Below are 15856 nucleotides of genomic sequence, written 5' to 3'. Positions count from 1 at the left end.
TAAATTTATATCAGAGAAGACTGTGGTACTGGAGTTGAGAACCCCAACCAACCAACTTAGGGGGTACAATTCTGAGTCATACACTTCTGCAAAAAGACTTTCTGCATCATAATTAAATCAGTGACTTTCGCTTGTTGATATTAAAAACTTAGAGAGTGAGCCCAGGGGCTCAACTGGCAAGTGTTCTACCACTGTGCTACACCCCTAGTCATTTTATTTTTAGACAGGGTTTCATTGAGTTGTCTTGACTGGCATCAGGTTTGCCATCCTCCTGCCTTGGTCTGAATAGCTGGGATTATAGGTGCATACCATGGCCACAGCTATATCTGACTTTTAAAGACAGGATTGTCTTCTACAGAAACCACATCAGTCAGCATTACCTGTCAGGTAGCACAGTTCAGGAACCAGATGTACAAGTGAATGTGGCATAAGCATCTGGCCCTTTTTTTATCTGCATTGGTTGACCAAGAGTGGCTTAGATAAGTCAGTGACATGTTTATTTTGTTTCTGCTCAAGAGAAGCAAGGGAGACTGGCATGATTACCAGAAAAACCATAGTAACATGACATGAAGAGGTACAAAGTACATGGTTTGGTTCACGTGAATGCCTGGAGGCATGCTGGTGATAGTTTCTCCATTAGGTTTTTTTTTATTATTATTGTATACAAATGGGATACATGTTGTTTCTCTATTTGTACATGGATTCAAGGCATACCATTTGTGTAATCATAAATTTACATAGGGCAATGATGTTTGATTCATTATTTTTTTCCCTTACCCCCCACCCCTCCCACCCCTCTTTTCCCTCTATACAGTCCTTCTTTCCTTCATTCTTACCACCCTCCTTATCCCTAACCCTAAACCTAACCCTAACCTTAACGCTAACCCCAACGCTAACCCCTCCCACCCCCATTATATGTCCTCATCCGCTTATCAGCGAGATCATTCGTCCTTTAGTTTTTTTGAGATTGGTTTATCTCATTTAGCATGATATTCTCCAATTTCATCCATTTGCCTGCAAATGCCATAATTTTATCATTCTTCATTGCGGAGTAATATTCCATTGTATATATATGCCACAGTTTCTTTATCCATTCATCAACTGAAGGGCATCTAGGTTGCTTCCACAATCTATGGTGAATTGAGCAGCAATGAGCATTGATGTGGCTGTATCTCTGTAGTATGCTGATTTTAAGTCCTTAGTCCTTTGGGTATAGGCCAAGGAGTGGGATAGCTGGGTCAAATGGTGGTTCCATTCCAAGTTTTCTGAAGAATCTCCATACTGTTTTCCAGAGTGGCTGCACTAATTTGCAATCCCACCAGCAAAGTATGAGTGTTCCTTTTCCCCCACATCCTCACCAACACCTATTATTGCTTGTGTTCTTGATAATCGCCATTCTAATTGGGGTGAGATGAAATCATAGGGTAGTTTTGATTTGCATTTCTCTTATTATTAGAGATGTTGAACATTTTTTCATATATCTGTTGATTGCTTGTACATCTTCTGTGAAGTGTCTGTTCATTTCCTTAGCCCATTTGTTGATTGGATTATTTGTATTCTTGGTGTAGAGTTTTTTGAGTTCTTTATAGATTCTGGAAATTAGTGCTCTATCTGAAGTATGAGTGGCAAAGATATTCTCCCACTCTGTAGGCTCTCTCTTCACATTACTGAGAGTTTCCTTTGCTGAGAGAAAGCTTTGTAGTTTGAATCTATCCCAGTTGTTAATTCTTGCTTTTATTTCTTGTGCTATGGGAGTCCTGTTAAGGAAGTCTGATCCTAAGCCAACAAGTTGAAGGTTAGGACCTACTTTTTCTTCTATAAGATGCAGGGTCTCTGGTCTAATTCCGAGGTCCTTGATCCATTTTGAGTTGAGTTTTGTGCAGGGAGAGAGATAGGGGTTTAATTTCATTCTGTTGCATATGGTTTTCCAGTTTTCCCAGCACCATTTGTTGAAGAGGCTATCTTTTCTCCATTGCATATTTTTGGCCCCTTTGTCTAGTATGAGAAAATTGTATTTATTTGGGTTTCTGTCTACATCCTCTATTCTGTACCATTGATCTACCTGTCTATTTTGGTACCAATACCATGCCATTTTTGTTACTATTGCTTTGTAGTAGAGTTGAAGATCTGGTATTGTGATACCCCCTGCTTCGCTCTTTCTACTGAGGATTGCTTTAGCTATTCTGGGTTTTTTATTCTTCCAGATGAATTTCATAATTGCTTGCTCTACTTCTGCAAGGTACATCATTGGGATTTTAATTGGAATTGCATTGAATCTGTATAGCACTTTAGGTAGTATAGCCATTTTGACAATATTAATTCTTCCTATCCAGCAACATGGGAGATCTTTCCATCTTCTAAGGTTTTCTTTAATTTCTTTCTTTAGTGTTCTGTAGTTCTCATTGTAGAGGTCTTTCACCTCTTTTGTGAGATTGATTCCCAAGTATTTTATTTTTTTCAATGCTTTTGTGAATGGGGTAGTTTTCCTAATTTCTCTTTCTGAAGATTCATCACTTATGTATAAAAATGCATTGGATTTATGAGCATTGATCTTGTAACGTGCTACTTTACTGAATTCACTTATGAGTTCTAAAAGTTTTCTGGTGGAATTTTCAGGTTCCTCTAAATATATAATCATGTCATCAGCGAACAGGGATAATTTGAGTTCTTCTTTTCCACTTAGAGTGCCTGCCTCACATGCTCCATTAGGCTTAAGAATACTTGATGAGTACTTTTTAAATTCTCTTAATGTTGATGTCCCAGGAACCATCACTGTGGTACCTATAAATATACATGTCCAAAGAGTAGGGCCCCCACCAAGCATTACATTGAAGTCACTGTTCTCTTTTCTGTCCTTGTATACATAGATGCCTGAGACTCTTCAGAGTCTATAGTGCACACTGATCTTGCCTTGAATAGTCCAAAAGCACACCAAGAACTTTTAAGAAGATGCATCCTAATGGAGAAGGGCAAACCCTGACCTTTTGAAAATTTTAATTACAAATCTACACCCAACATTTGTTCTCAGTCATTTCCCCTAAGCTCATAGATCCCATTTCCAGTAGGAAAAGACATTTTCAGAACAAGACATCACAAACAGAACTTCCTACACCAATGTTGTAACTCTCCAATGGCAAAGTGCCTTTTCTCCCAACAACAAAGAGTGATTCTGCTAGAGCCTTTCATATCACTTATCAACAAGGTCCTTGCCGATGATAACCTGTTATGCGGATTCTGTCATCAGTTGTTTCTCAAGCATCTGGGAATTTCAAGAGAGTTCTCATACCCCTAAAGAAGACAACTTCAAATCCAGCATTTGTGACTATTCTTAAGATAGGCTCCTAGTTCCAATTCTTAAGATACTGATGCAGGGGATCTAGATTTCTTTTCCTTAAAGTGGTCTACAGATATTTAAAAAGCAGCTGGGATTCATCTGTTTCCCTGTCCTAAACTTTCTTATGGTGTGTTCACTGATATTGCAGTTTGCAACTCCCTCAGAGCATCTCAGATCTCTAGTCCACCCCAGTCAACTTCTTCCAGGTGCCCCCATTACAGAGGGTGATGCCATTGTCCACCCATTTCCTCTCCTTTTTCTGGCACCCATAATATCCACAAGTCCTGCCCATTCCTACATACCTCTCCAAGCCAGGGCACTACCATTTACCCAAGTCCCTTTAACAACTTCCTTACTGGGTTCCTTGCCTCTATTTTTACCTAGCCACTGCCCATGCTCTGTACATCTACACAAAACAGTATTTAAAAACAGACCACTTGGGCTGGGTATGTGGGCTGGGGATGTGGCTCTGTGGTAGAGTTCTTGCTTAGTATGCTCAAGGCCCTCATTTCAATCACCAGCACCATAAAAAAACAACAGAACAAAACCCAGATCACTTGATCCAACTACATAATACCACTTGATCACAGTAAAGTTCAATTTGCCCCAGAGCACAAAATTCTTTAAAGGTGTCCCCTGCCTCACCCTACAATAATGGTGCAGCCTCTGCCTGTTCACATAGCTCCTGCCCTGAACCCACCTTACTTCCCTAGAGAGCACACCAGCTCTGTTTGAGATAGGGACATGCCAGGCTCATCCCAACAAGGGTCCTTTGTCATTCCCTTCATTCTCTTCTCATTTGCCCACAGCTCACTCCTGACATACACATTTCATCTTCTCAGGGGCTTCCCAGGACCACTCAATCTAAACAACTATGAGAGAACCCCTATAACACGTAATACTATCAGAATAGTTTCTTCTGGTCTGCCTGCTGTGAGAACCCAAGTTTCTCAAGATGGGCAGAATCGACTGCCCTAGCAATTGAGGCACTAACAAGCATCAAGGGTGGCACACACACCAGGGTAACATTTTCCCTTGGACACCCATCAGAGTGCAGTGCCTTTTTAATAGCTCCATGTAGCTTTATTACAGGTTCTTACATAAAAAATAAACTCTTTCTTTTATCACCCATTTATAACTTGTTTCTAGTTGCTACAAGTATCTGGCATTCTTTAAATGATCATTCTTTTCTCTGCCAGAACTAGAAAGTTAATCACGTCAACTGGTGCTTCTTAGTTTACTGAACTAAATTTACTTATTTCTTTGTGAATACTCAAATTTGAGATTGAGGAACTGTGAGTTATAAGCCTTAGCATGTTACTGATATAATGTCAGATGTAGTCGGTCATTTTTATTCTTTTTGGACCGAGTTCTAAACAGCTAATATTTCTAGAGAAGTAAATTTTCTATCTGAAGACTGAACTTATTTTATTGTTATCTAGTATTTCATCTACATGTTTAAAACCACTGTAACCACTTCTAAGACTGACAGAATGGCCCTGGAAGAACCAGTCTAATGATGCCACACAGCCCCATTGACCCTTGAACACATGAATAACAGATGAGGCAGCCCTAGTCCCCAAAGGAGACTCTTAATACTGTATATTGAAGGTTCCTAAATAAGATTTAAGAGAAGTTGATTCTACTAAGCTTGAAAAAATTTAAGATTCCAATATATTTTTAAATAAAATTTGCTACCTGCCAGTAGTACTCCACATAGGTGATTTGGCTGCCATCTGTTTTTAAATGTAGCTCTTGGTGTCTGATCCCAGCTGACAGCATCCACCTTGTAGATTTTATTGTATCTGTGGTGTAATCACAACACAGGAAGTTATTCCTGACCTAGGCACTGCATGCAGAAGTATCTGGAATCCTCCAGGTTACCATAGGACATATCAGTTCTACAAGATGTGATTCATGTACTGTACAACTCACCCACTTAAGCGAATGAACCAATTTCTTCCAGTGTATTTGCAGACTTGTATAATCAACACTCTTAGGACATTTCTGCCTCCCCAGAAAGAGCATATAACCATAAGTAAACACTCATTTCCACCTCAGTCTCCCATCCCCAAGCCAGCCAGATATCAACTTCTTGCCTCTGCACAGTTGCCCTCTCACCGGTCATGTGAATGTAATTATCCAACATGTAATCTTTCCTGACTTTCACTCAACTTAAGGTTTTCAATGTTCATTTAGGCTGCAGCAAATGTTGGTAATTGATTTCTTTTTATTTCCAAATAATGTTATTTTGATACCAGGAGCAGTGGCCAATGTCTATAATCCCAGCTAGTAGGCTGAGGCAGGATGATGTCAGGTTCCAGGTCAGCCTGGGCAACTTAGCAAGACCCTGGCAAAAAATAAAACAAAGTGCTGGGGCTGTAACTCAGTAGTAGAGCACTTTCTAGCATGTGTGAGAACCTGGATTCCATCCCTCACACCAAGATTTTATATACACACAATACAGATGTATACATACAAATACATGTTTTCTCCTGGATGGATTTACCCATATACCAGTTGATGGACATTAGGGTTGTTTACACTTTGAGTTATTAGAATAAGGTGAGTGACATTCAAGTACCAATTTTAGCAGGTACAAGTTTTCAATTCTCTTAGATAGCTACAGCTAGGAGTGGGATTTCTGGGTCATCTGGCATTTCCTCAAATGTTATTTATGAAAGAAACTATTATTTTACATTCCTACCACAATGTAGGAAGGTTGGTTCTACATTTCCCAAATCCTTACCACGTTCTTAATATCTGCTTTCATTTTAGCCATCCCCATGGGTATAAAGAGGTACCTTATTTTGAGTCACTGGCTGATGGTTTTGAGCATTTTTTCATGTGCTCATTGGCCATGAGAATATCCTTTGGAGAAAGGTCTCTAGAGAAAGGTCTGCTTAGATGTGCTATTTTCAAAAAATTGGTTGCCTTAATTATTAAGTTGCATTCTTTATATATTCTAGATTCAGGTTTCTTATAAGATGTGTGATTGTAAGCATTTTCTTCTTGTCTGTCAGCTGTCCTTTCATGTTTTGGCAATGTACTTAGAACAACAGTTGTTAACTTGAAGTCCAGTTGACCTATATTATTCTTTATCTTTGTGCTCTAAATGTCCTATCAAAGAAGCGTTTGCCTAAAAGTCAAATTTTATTCTTACATCATAATAAAATTATTCTTTTAACTCTTACACAAAGCTCTATTTTGAGTTATTGAATTAAATTTGGGTGAACTTTGCATATTGCATGTGGGGGCAGGTGAATATCCAATCACCTGAGCATATTACTGAAGATTTTTCCCCCTGTTGAATTATCTTGACATCCCTCTCAAAAAACTAAGCTACTGCAAGGTTGATCAACTTCTCCCCTCAGCTCTATTACAGTGTCTGTGGGTCTATCATTATGCCAGTATCACCCTGTCTCAATTACCATCACTTTGTAATAAGGTCTATATTTGGGAAAGGTGAGTTCTCCAACTTTGTTCTTTTAAGATTGCTTTGGTGAAGTAACTGGTTATTAAAATTCACTATCTTATGAAGTTAATACTTCTGGTGTAGAAGGGAAATGAAGGATAAAACCTTCCTTCAATTTAGAAGTAGCCAATGGATTATACTCAAGTGTTGATTTTTAAAATAGCCTGACATCCACCCCAAAAATAGAGGGAAAGAAGTGCAGGAAAATCATGTAGCTCTGGGCAAGCAGACCAAATGAATGGGCATCAGGGAGTGCAGGACAACTGAGCCCAGAGAGCCTCCCAGAGGATGTGAAACCAGATGAGCAGAGCAGCCAGTGACTCATGATTTTCATGCTATTTCTAGCCCTAAACTTCAACCTTCAGTGATTCAAGAAATAAAGGAACAGCTTTCCTTTGGGGTCAGTGTGGGGAAATAATCAAATTGATGATTGCATCAGTTCTCAAAAAGTAGACTTACTTTGTAAAAACACTTAACCCAACTAGTTCTTTCTCCACTTTCTCATTGAAATTTCTTCCATTGCTTTCAAATATCTTTATTATTAAATCATAAGCAGTTTCCATTTAGAGTAGTTTATGGCTCAAATCCGCACACAGAGTAAGGCTGTTTTTATATGGAAGAATGGAATTAATAAAAACAGGCAAGACTTCCAACCTGCAGGCAGAAGAAACTGCATCAGAGTGAAAAGGTCAAGCTCTGCACAGGCAGCAATGTGTGTCAGGGCCTGAGTTCTGGGTCTACAATAGATACAAGTCAACTGGTTTTGATTCCTTAATTTTAGCAATAATTGGTCTTTCCAAGGACACTCAAATAAAGATTACTTATAAGTACTACATCTCTTTGGTAACTTATTACCACACACAGGCTTAATTCATCATCTCTAACTTTAAAATATATATGTATACATATGCATACCCTGTCAAATAATAGATACATATAATGGATATAATTACTATGAATTTTTTTTCAGAGAGAAATTTTTCACTCAGTATTTGACTTAGGTTTTCTACATTGTTTATACAACAATTAAACACTTTTAGGTTTATGTTTTTCATGCTAGGGTCTTTTTTTTTCTTAAACAAACAAACAAAAAAAAGTTCAATTGCTTTGCTAGCAAAGGAGAAACACAGGGGACTCCTATTTCAGTGGTTGCAATTCTGCCTATCAGAGGAAACAGAGGGTTTTTAAAGAGGTGATACCAGGTGTGCCTGGTCCTACTTCACTTGTTAATTTGGGAGATAATAATTTCTTATATCTTCTGGTGCCATTGCCAGTCTGAATTTCTTCACTCCTGTGGTGGGTGTGTGCTCAAGGACAGATAACTGGATGGGGAAGAAGAGTAATCCCATCCTCTCCCACACCCCAGGTTAGGGAGGGGGAGGGGGAGAAGAGAAAAAAATGTTCAGTTTAAAATAAACCTCAGTGGCAGAGCCTCATGCTGGGGTTTTTAAGGTTAATCTTTTCACTTTAATTTATACTAAACTGAACTTTAGTTGTTTCTGGTGGGTAAGCGGTACTATTTAAAAGGGCATCACTTTTAAATCATACCAGTTCAAATAGACAAACTTTCTAATATATATATATATATATATATATATATATATATATATATATATATGAAGTCTGTAGAACATTATATTTTTCACTTTATACAGACTTATATTTGCAGAAATCACTTTTCTTCTTGTCATCATAATTTGCAGCCAATTTGTTTCAAATTGATCTGTCTCAGAGTTCTCGAAATTGAAAAAACAGAATTTGTTGAAAACAGTGATTACTAAGCATTTAGTCTCCCGTAAGATACATTAGGAAGCAGTCTGTCAATAGTCTTGGTTCTATTATCAATTAGTAGAAAGTACAAAATAAAAGTAGATACATGTGTGTGTATATATGTATATATGTACAGGTTGTGTATATGGGTATACCCAATTTTATATATATATATATATATATATATATATATATATATATATATATATATAATTTTTTTGGTACCAGGGATTGAACCCAGGATGCTTAACCATTGAGTCCCATTCCAAGCCCTTTTTATTATTTTATTGAGGGACAGGGCCTCACTGAATTGCTGAGACTGAATTTGAACACAAATTCTCCTGTCTCAGCCTCCAGGGCTGCTGGGATTACAGGTGTGGGTGACTACACCCAGTGAAGATATAAAGTCTCATTTGACCTCAATTTTTCTGGATCTTTTTCATAAGACAAATTATATAAATCTCAGCAGAATGTCCCTCATTCCCACAACAGAGCTTAAACATCTCTTACAGACTGTGTGTCCCAAATTTTGCCCCTCTGGTTGTCACAGTGAATCTAGAGTAGAGGGCAAGCAGGTGCTCCAGAGAGAAACAAATACTGTGTACCTGTTGCTCTTGCAGACTGAACCAAACATGGGAAGTGGAGGTGGGCAGGGAGAATGAATTTTGGGGATGAGTCACAGAGCTTGCCTGCTGTGAGGCCCTAGTGTCACTTCCTCCCCAAGACTTCTCCCTGTCTCAGTGCATGGAGTGCAGAAGCACAGCTGTTCACCAGTACTTACAACTAAGCAAATCACAAATGCAGCTCAAGGGAACTCAATCTTGCTAGCACACCTTCTAAAGAGAATGTTGTAATAGTGCACGCAGTCAGGGTGGGGGGGGCTGCAGTTCCTTGGAAAACTAGCGTGTAATCTTCACAATGCTACAATTTAAGGTCTGGCTGACCAGCTCCACCTGCTAAGAAGTAGAAACAAAAAAGGTCCAGGTGTCTTTCAAGAAGCTAAAGTTCATTGAGTGATAAGCCAACATGTCACTAGTTCATCCAACACACAATGGTGATGCACCTTTCTCACAGAGGGACATGCACGTAGAAAACATGATTGACAAAAGCCAAGCATCAGAATTTTTAAAAGAATTTTTAACCTAAGCTCCTATAAATAATTTATTTGGTTAACTAATATCAAAATTTATTGAAGATAAAGTTCAAATAAGATAATAATAATGTATAGAAAAAAATATGTCCTTATTTGGCTGAAGTTTGAGAGAAAATAATAAAATAATTTTAATTTTTTAATCAGCATTTTCCAGTCACATTGTGCTTCTGTTCCATCTAAATTTCCCTTAAGCACTCAATTAAGAAGCATTACTGATGATCCATGATGATCAAATGTGACATGCAGGTTAGTAACAATTTCTATGGGCAAGAGATCCTCACCTTCTCCACCCACTCTTATACAGAAACCATTTTGTTATAACAAAGTATAAATGCAAGAGAAAGTAAAGCAAAGAAAACATCAGATATTACTTAACCCGACTTTGTAACCTTCTAGATAATAATAGAGTTTCCATCAAATATGTGACAGTTGCCAAGAATTGATTCATGTTGACAAAGTAGCTATGAATGCAGTCTATGTCTGGTTTGTAGTCAGCGTTGTACTTATATGCAATCCACTGGGGTCATGTCACTTGGAAATGGTTCATTTGTAGAATTACCCCTTCACCTTCTGAACATGAAAAAAAAATGAGGCACGTGTCAATAATGAGAAAAATTGACTGTTTAGACCTCAAATAGTCTGGACACTATGATATTGAGAACCAAAGTTAGGTCAAACAGGGAGATGAATGCTAAATAAACATTTATGCATGCCTGACTTCCAGAATGCCTGTCAATTTGGTGAGAATTGATGTAAGTATAAATTTAGAGAATTTAACTCTGATAAGATTAGAATATTTAATAACAATAAATCAAAACCCAAACCAAATCTCTATAGCTTCCAAAAGGAAAAATAAGCCACAATGTGTAACAATGTTTAATTTTTCTTTAAGCTCAGTACAAAGAACTGGGTCATTTATCGGGTCCCCTCTGCCCGCAGAGAGAGACACGACAAATGTCTGAAGCTTTGGAAGTTTATTGTGCACAGTACTTCTCTTACGCTTCTCTTTCCCCTAGCTTCTGCGCACTCCCAGCTTCCCTTCTCCCAGCTTCTTCCAGCTCAGCTCCAGCCGCCGCTTCTGCTGCTGCTGCTGCCGTCGCCGCCCTTTTGCTCCGTCCGTTCCGTTTCTCTCCCCCATCCGTTCCTCAGCTTCTCTCTCTACTCTCCCACCCACCAGGCTTATATACACTTCAGTCAATCAGGGGAGAGTACACGAGATAAACGCGGACAGCTGCAGGCGCAGGATGGGTACACGAGGGGGGGCATGCTCTAATCACATTGTTAACTAGCCAATCATTAGAATTCGCTGGTTGTTTACTCGGCTCAGCGTCAGGCGCCATCTTGACCATGTCTAAGGCCGGGGTTCCCGGGAACCCCCACAGATCCCCCTTCTTTAATATTAAACTAAGGCTCGGGACCGTGTCTGTCTTAGGCTGAGTGGTCAGCATATGTCCTTACCCGTCATCAGAGCCTGCAGAGCATGCTGCAGCTCCTGTCTTAGGTTGGTACACAGCCACCTACTTCATTACCCGTCTTTGACTACCGATCCAGCATCAAGAGCCATACTAATGGGGGGCTGTCGGCCTTTAGGGCGGTCATGGCCTGATGAAAAATAATTTGATCTCTCTATTGGCTAGTTTGCAGATGCATGCCAAAACGAACGAAGAGAAGAAAGCCAAGGCAGAGGAGTACCACCATAGCTCCTAAGCTTGCCCACTGTTTGACAAATCTATAAACAGAAGAGGAACCTTATAGCCATATTAAATACAGAAATAATATACATCCCAATAGAGTTACAATATGGGTAACACAAAGCAGCTCTCAGGGAATAAACGCATCCCAGTCCCAAAAGTTCTTGCAAGGTATCCACTTGTTCTTATAATGAGTCCATTCTCTGATAGAGTCTCTATGGTCTGTAAGGCTGCAACTGCATTCTCGGCCGAATGATCGTTGTTATGGTTGTGTCAATGCTGCTACTGCAAGGACTGTGGTGGCAGTGATCACGGCTGTTGCAATGTCAAAGCCTCCTCTGTTTCTTGATAATAGCACTGGCAATTCTATATCTGCAACAGAAACTAGGACTGGTAGGAAGATAGAAATGTGCAAATTGCACAGGTGGCAAAAGAACCATTCCAGTATTTTGAGAGATAGGACACAGTCAATGAACAGTTAGGAGGTATTATTAGAAATGTTAGTTGGCAGAAACACAAAAAAGAGGAAATACACAAGCTGACGTAGGAGGAAAAGCAATATCACAGCTAGGGTCAGCAGAACGAGTTGCTCTACTCTGGGTCTGATTTGTAGCATGATTCCAACGGCAAAGTGCAGAATTTCTCCTGTTAAAGCAAAGAAAGGCTAGAAATATCCTTGTCACCAAAAACAGCATGACCTGAAAAATCATCAGTAGAATTGACAGACTTGTAGAGGAATTGGTGAAAAACAAGAAAAGGAAGGATAAAAAATATGTTAGTCAGAAATGGAAAATATGGCCAGGCTAACAATGGCCCATAGGTTCCGGGTTTGCCTTTCCGTCTGAGTTTCTGTTATTGGAGGAAGGCTCAGGCTCGTCACCGCGAGGAGGAACAGCATCACTTGCATGTTGTAAAACTCTGACCAGCCTTTCTGGAATCCAAACTGGAGTCTGTTGATCCTGTGGGAAAATACAAACAGACCCTCGGACCCAACGAAGGACTGGATCCGGTCCTTTCCAACAACCTGTCAGGATATCTTTCCATTTTGCCCATACTTGGGAGTATTATGGGGATTATAATGTCGATCAGCTGCAGAATGGCCGTCCCTATCCAGAGTTAAGAAATTTAGAATGAAAAGAACTAAGTTAAGTTTATCTTTAGGAGACTTGTAGGAGGCTCCTATTCCCCCTTTTTGTTTATTTAAACAATTTTTTAAAGTAAGATGTGCTCTTTCCACAATGCCCTGTCCCTGAGGATTATAGGGGATGCCAGTGACTGATTGGATGTTAAATGTTTGTAAAAACAACCGAAAGCTTTTGGAAGTATAAGCAGGACCATTATCTGTTTTAATAACTTTAGGTATGCCCCAGCCAGCAAATGCTTGTAGGCAGTGTTGAATGACATCTTTTACCTTTTCTCCAGAATGAGCGGAAGCCATAATGACCCCTGAAGCAGTGTCTACTGACACATGTACATACTTAACAGTACCAAATTCAGGAATATGGGTTACATCCATCTGCCAAATATGACCAGGTAGCAGTCCCCTGGGGTTAACTCCAAAGGATTGTACTGGGATTAAAGGAGCACAATGTTGACAATTTTTTACTATTTGTCGAGCCATACATTTAGATATAGGAAATTTTCTGCTCAAAGTAGTGGAATTTACATGAAATTTTTCATGAAAGAGTTTTGCCTGTTCCTCTATGGAAAAGACAAAAATTGATTTGGTGGCCATATCTACCAAGTCATTAGCATTGGCCAAAGGTCCTGGTAAATTAGAATGAGCTCTAATATGTCCTACATAGAATAGATGTTTACGCTGTAGGATAAGGTTTTGTAGCGTAGTAAAATAAGAAGCTACCGTGGACATGGAAGAAATATGGGGTACCATTTCAAGAACCTGTAAAGCGTTAACGATATATAAGCTATCAGATAGAAGATTGAATGGCTGATTATCTGCTAATTTAAAGGCTAATATTACAGCTGCAAGTTCAGTAACCTGTGCGGAGTTGGGTGGAACTATTATGGTATGAAGTTGTTTACCGATAAGTACTGCACCTACTCCATTTTTGGAGCCATCAGTAAAAATGGTTACACAGTCTTTAAGAGGCTGGACACTAGTCACTTTTGGAAAAACTATGGGAGTATTTTTACAGAATTGAATCCAGGGATGTTGAGGATAATGGTTATCGAACTGAGCTGAAGTGGTACAATATAATACTGACCAATCATCATTATTAATTAACCATTTAATTTGCTGAGTGGAATAAGGAGTTATAATAACAGATGGATGGATTCCAAAAACAGTAATGCAAGATTCTATTCCCTTGAATATTACCTGGGCAATAGCTTGGGGATATGATTGCAATGTTTTAGCCGGAGAGCTAGGGAGATTTATACTTTGCAAAGGTCCTCCTTGCCAAACTATGCCAAAAGGGGTATGTTTCTCCGAGATTATGATTAAACTTAATGGTTGAGTAGGATCACAACGATCAACGTAACACTGCTGAAGTCTATTCTCTACTAGCTGTAAGGATATCCGTGCTTCAGGAGTAAGTTTCCTAGGGGAATTCAAGTCAGGATTACCTTTTAATATATCGAATAAAGGTTTTAATTCCCCTGTGGATAATTTTAAATAGGATCTGATCCAGTTAATGTCACCTAAGAGTTTCTGAAAATCGTTTAAGGTATTCAATTGATCTGTTCTGATGGTCAACCTTATTGATCTGACCGTAGTAGCAGTGAGCCTTGTACCCAGATATTCTTGGATCTCCTCTAATTGTAATTTTTCAGGGGCTATCGTTAGTCCTCTCTTTTCTAATGCTTGAGTTATAAATTGTAATGCTTCTAACAAAACTTCTTTTTCTGAATGGCAAATAAGTATGTCGTCCATATAATGATAAATCAACAATCTCTTAAACTTTTGTCTAGTAGTTGTTAACGCTTTATCTACGTATATTTGACATATAGTAGGACTGTTAGCCATACCTTGAGGCAACACAGTCCATTCGAATCTCTGGTCAGGCTGAGTGTGATTAAGAGAGGGCAAAGTAAAAGCAAATCTCCAACAATCATTTTTGTGTAAGGGTATAGAGAAAAAGCAATCTTTTAAATCCAGAATAATAGTAGGCCAATTTTTTGGTAGTGCAGTAACAAGAGGGAGTCCACCTTGGACGGGTCCCATAGGGTACATTTGTTCGTTTATGGCTCTTAAATCATGTAATAACCTCCATTTTCCTGATTTTTTCTTTGTTAAGAATATTGGAGTATTCCAAGGAGAGGTAGAATGTTGTAAATGACCTGCTTGTACCTGCTCTTGTACTAACTTATGAGCTGCCTCTAGCTTCTCTTTTGTTAGGGGCCACTGTGGAATCCAGCGAGGCTTATCATCTTTCCATACTATAGGGATTGATGGTTCATCAGTGGCCCCTAGGAAAAACCCAATCCATGAGAATCATTCTTTGGTGGAAGTAAAGGCAGTGGTTGGGTAGATCCTTGGCTATGTCTTCCTAATCCTTTTTTATCATCATCGTTCATATTTTGTAACATATTTCTTACAGGAGTCCCTTGGTAAATCTGATCAGTGGTGAGTTTCATATCCATTTGCTGCAGGACGTCTCGTCCCCATAGGCTAATAGGAACATTACAGACATATGGTTGAAATATCCCTGTGTGTCCCTCTGTATCTTTCCACGATAATGAGGAAGCACTTTGATTGGGGCTCTCTGCTACTCCCAAGCCTCTCAAGCTCTGAGCTGCTGTGATCAATGGCCAGTGCTTTGGCCAGACCATTGCACTGATAATGCTTTTGTCTGCCCCCGTATCTAATAAACCTGTAAATTCCATATTTCCCACTTTTAATTTTAGGAGGGGCCTCTGTCCCATATCCATAGTAAGGTTTATTAAAGTGGTTCCTGTTGATCCAAAACCTCCTTGTCTTTTATTTGTACTTTCACTGGGCCACAAGGAATGTCGACTGGGCAATATAAGCATTTGTGCAATGCGATCCCCTGGAGAGATGACCGTAATTCCTTTTGGTGAAGAGACCAAGGCTTTTATTTGTCCAGTGAAATCAGGATCAATAACCCCTGGGTGTACTATAAGTCCTTTTAGTGTTGAGGAACCTCTACCTAGCAATAGTCCTACACTGTTCTGTGGGATTTTTTCATGCCAATCAGTATCAATCATCTGCACCCCCATATCTGGGGTTAATATGAGCCTGGAGGTGGCACAGATGTCCAATCTGGCACTTCCTGAGGTGGCTCTGCGCTCCCCTTCTCTGTGGGAGGATACCACCGTTGGGGAACTTGTTGAATTACCCCGTATATTTGTTGCGGGCCCCGGGGAGGGCCCTGTCTCCCGTTTTTTTGAAGTTCAGGATTCGACCCTAGGAAATTATCCTCCCTATCTCTAATAGGCTGACAGGCACTATT

At 39.4% G+C, this 15856-nt stretch overlaps 2 pseudogenes; one reads left to right on the top strand and one right to left on the bottom strand.

The window, feature by feature from the left end:
• Nucleotides 1-15856, bottom strand: part of LOC124973588 (uncharacterized) — a 118257-nt pseudogene that overhangs the window by 12955 nt on the left and 89446 nt on the right.
• The window catches only part of LOC124973587 (uncharacterized), a 68509-nt pseudogene that overhangs the window by 16525 nt on the left and 36128 nt on the right, over nucleotides 1-15856 (top strand).

This window comes from Sciurus carolinensis, unplaced genomic scaffold (assembly GCF_902686445.1).
Source record: "Sciurus carolinensis unplaced genomic scaffold, mSciCar1.2, whole genome shotgun sequence".
Lineage (NCBI taxonomy): Eukaryota > Metazoa > Chordata > Mammalia > Rodentia > Sciuridae > Sciurus > Sciurus carolinensis.
This window is presented reverse-complemented; position numbering and strand designations above follow the sequence as displayed.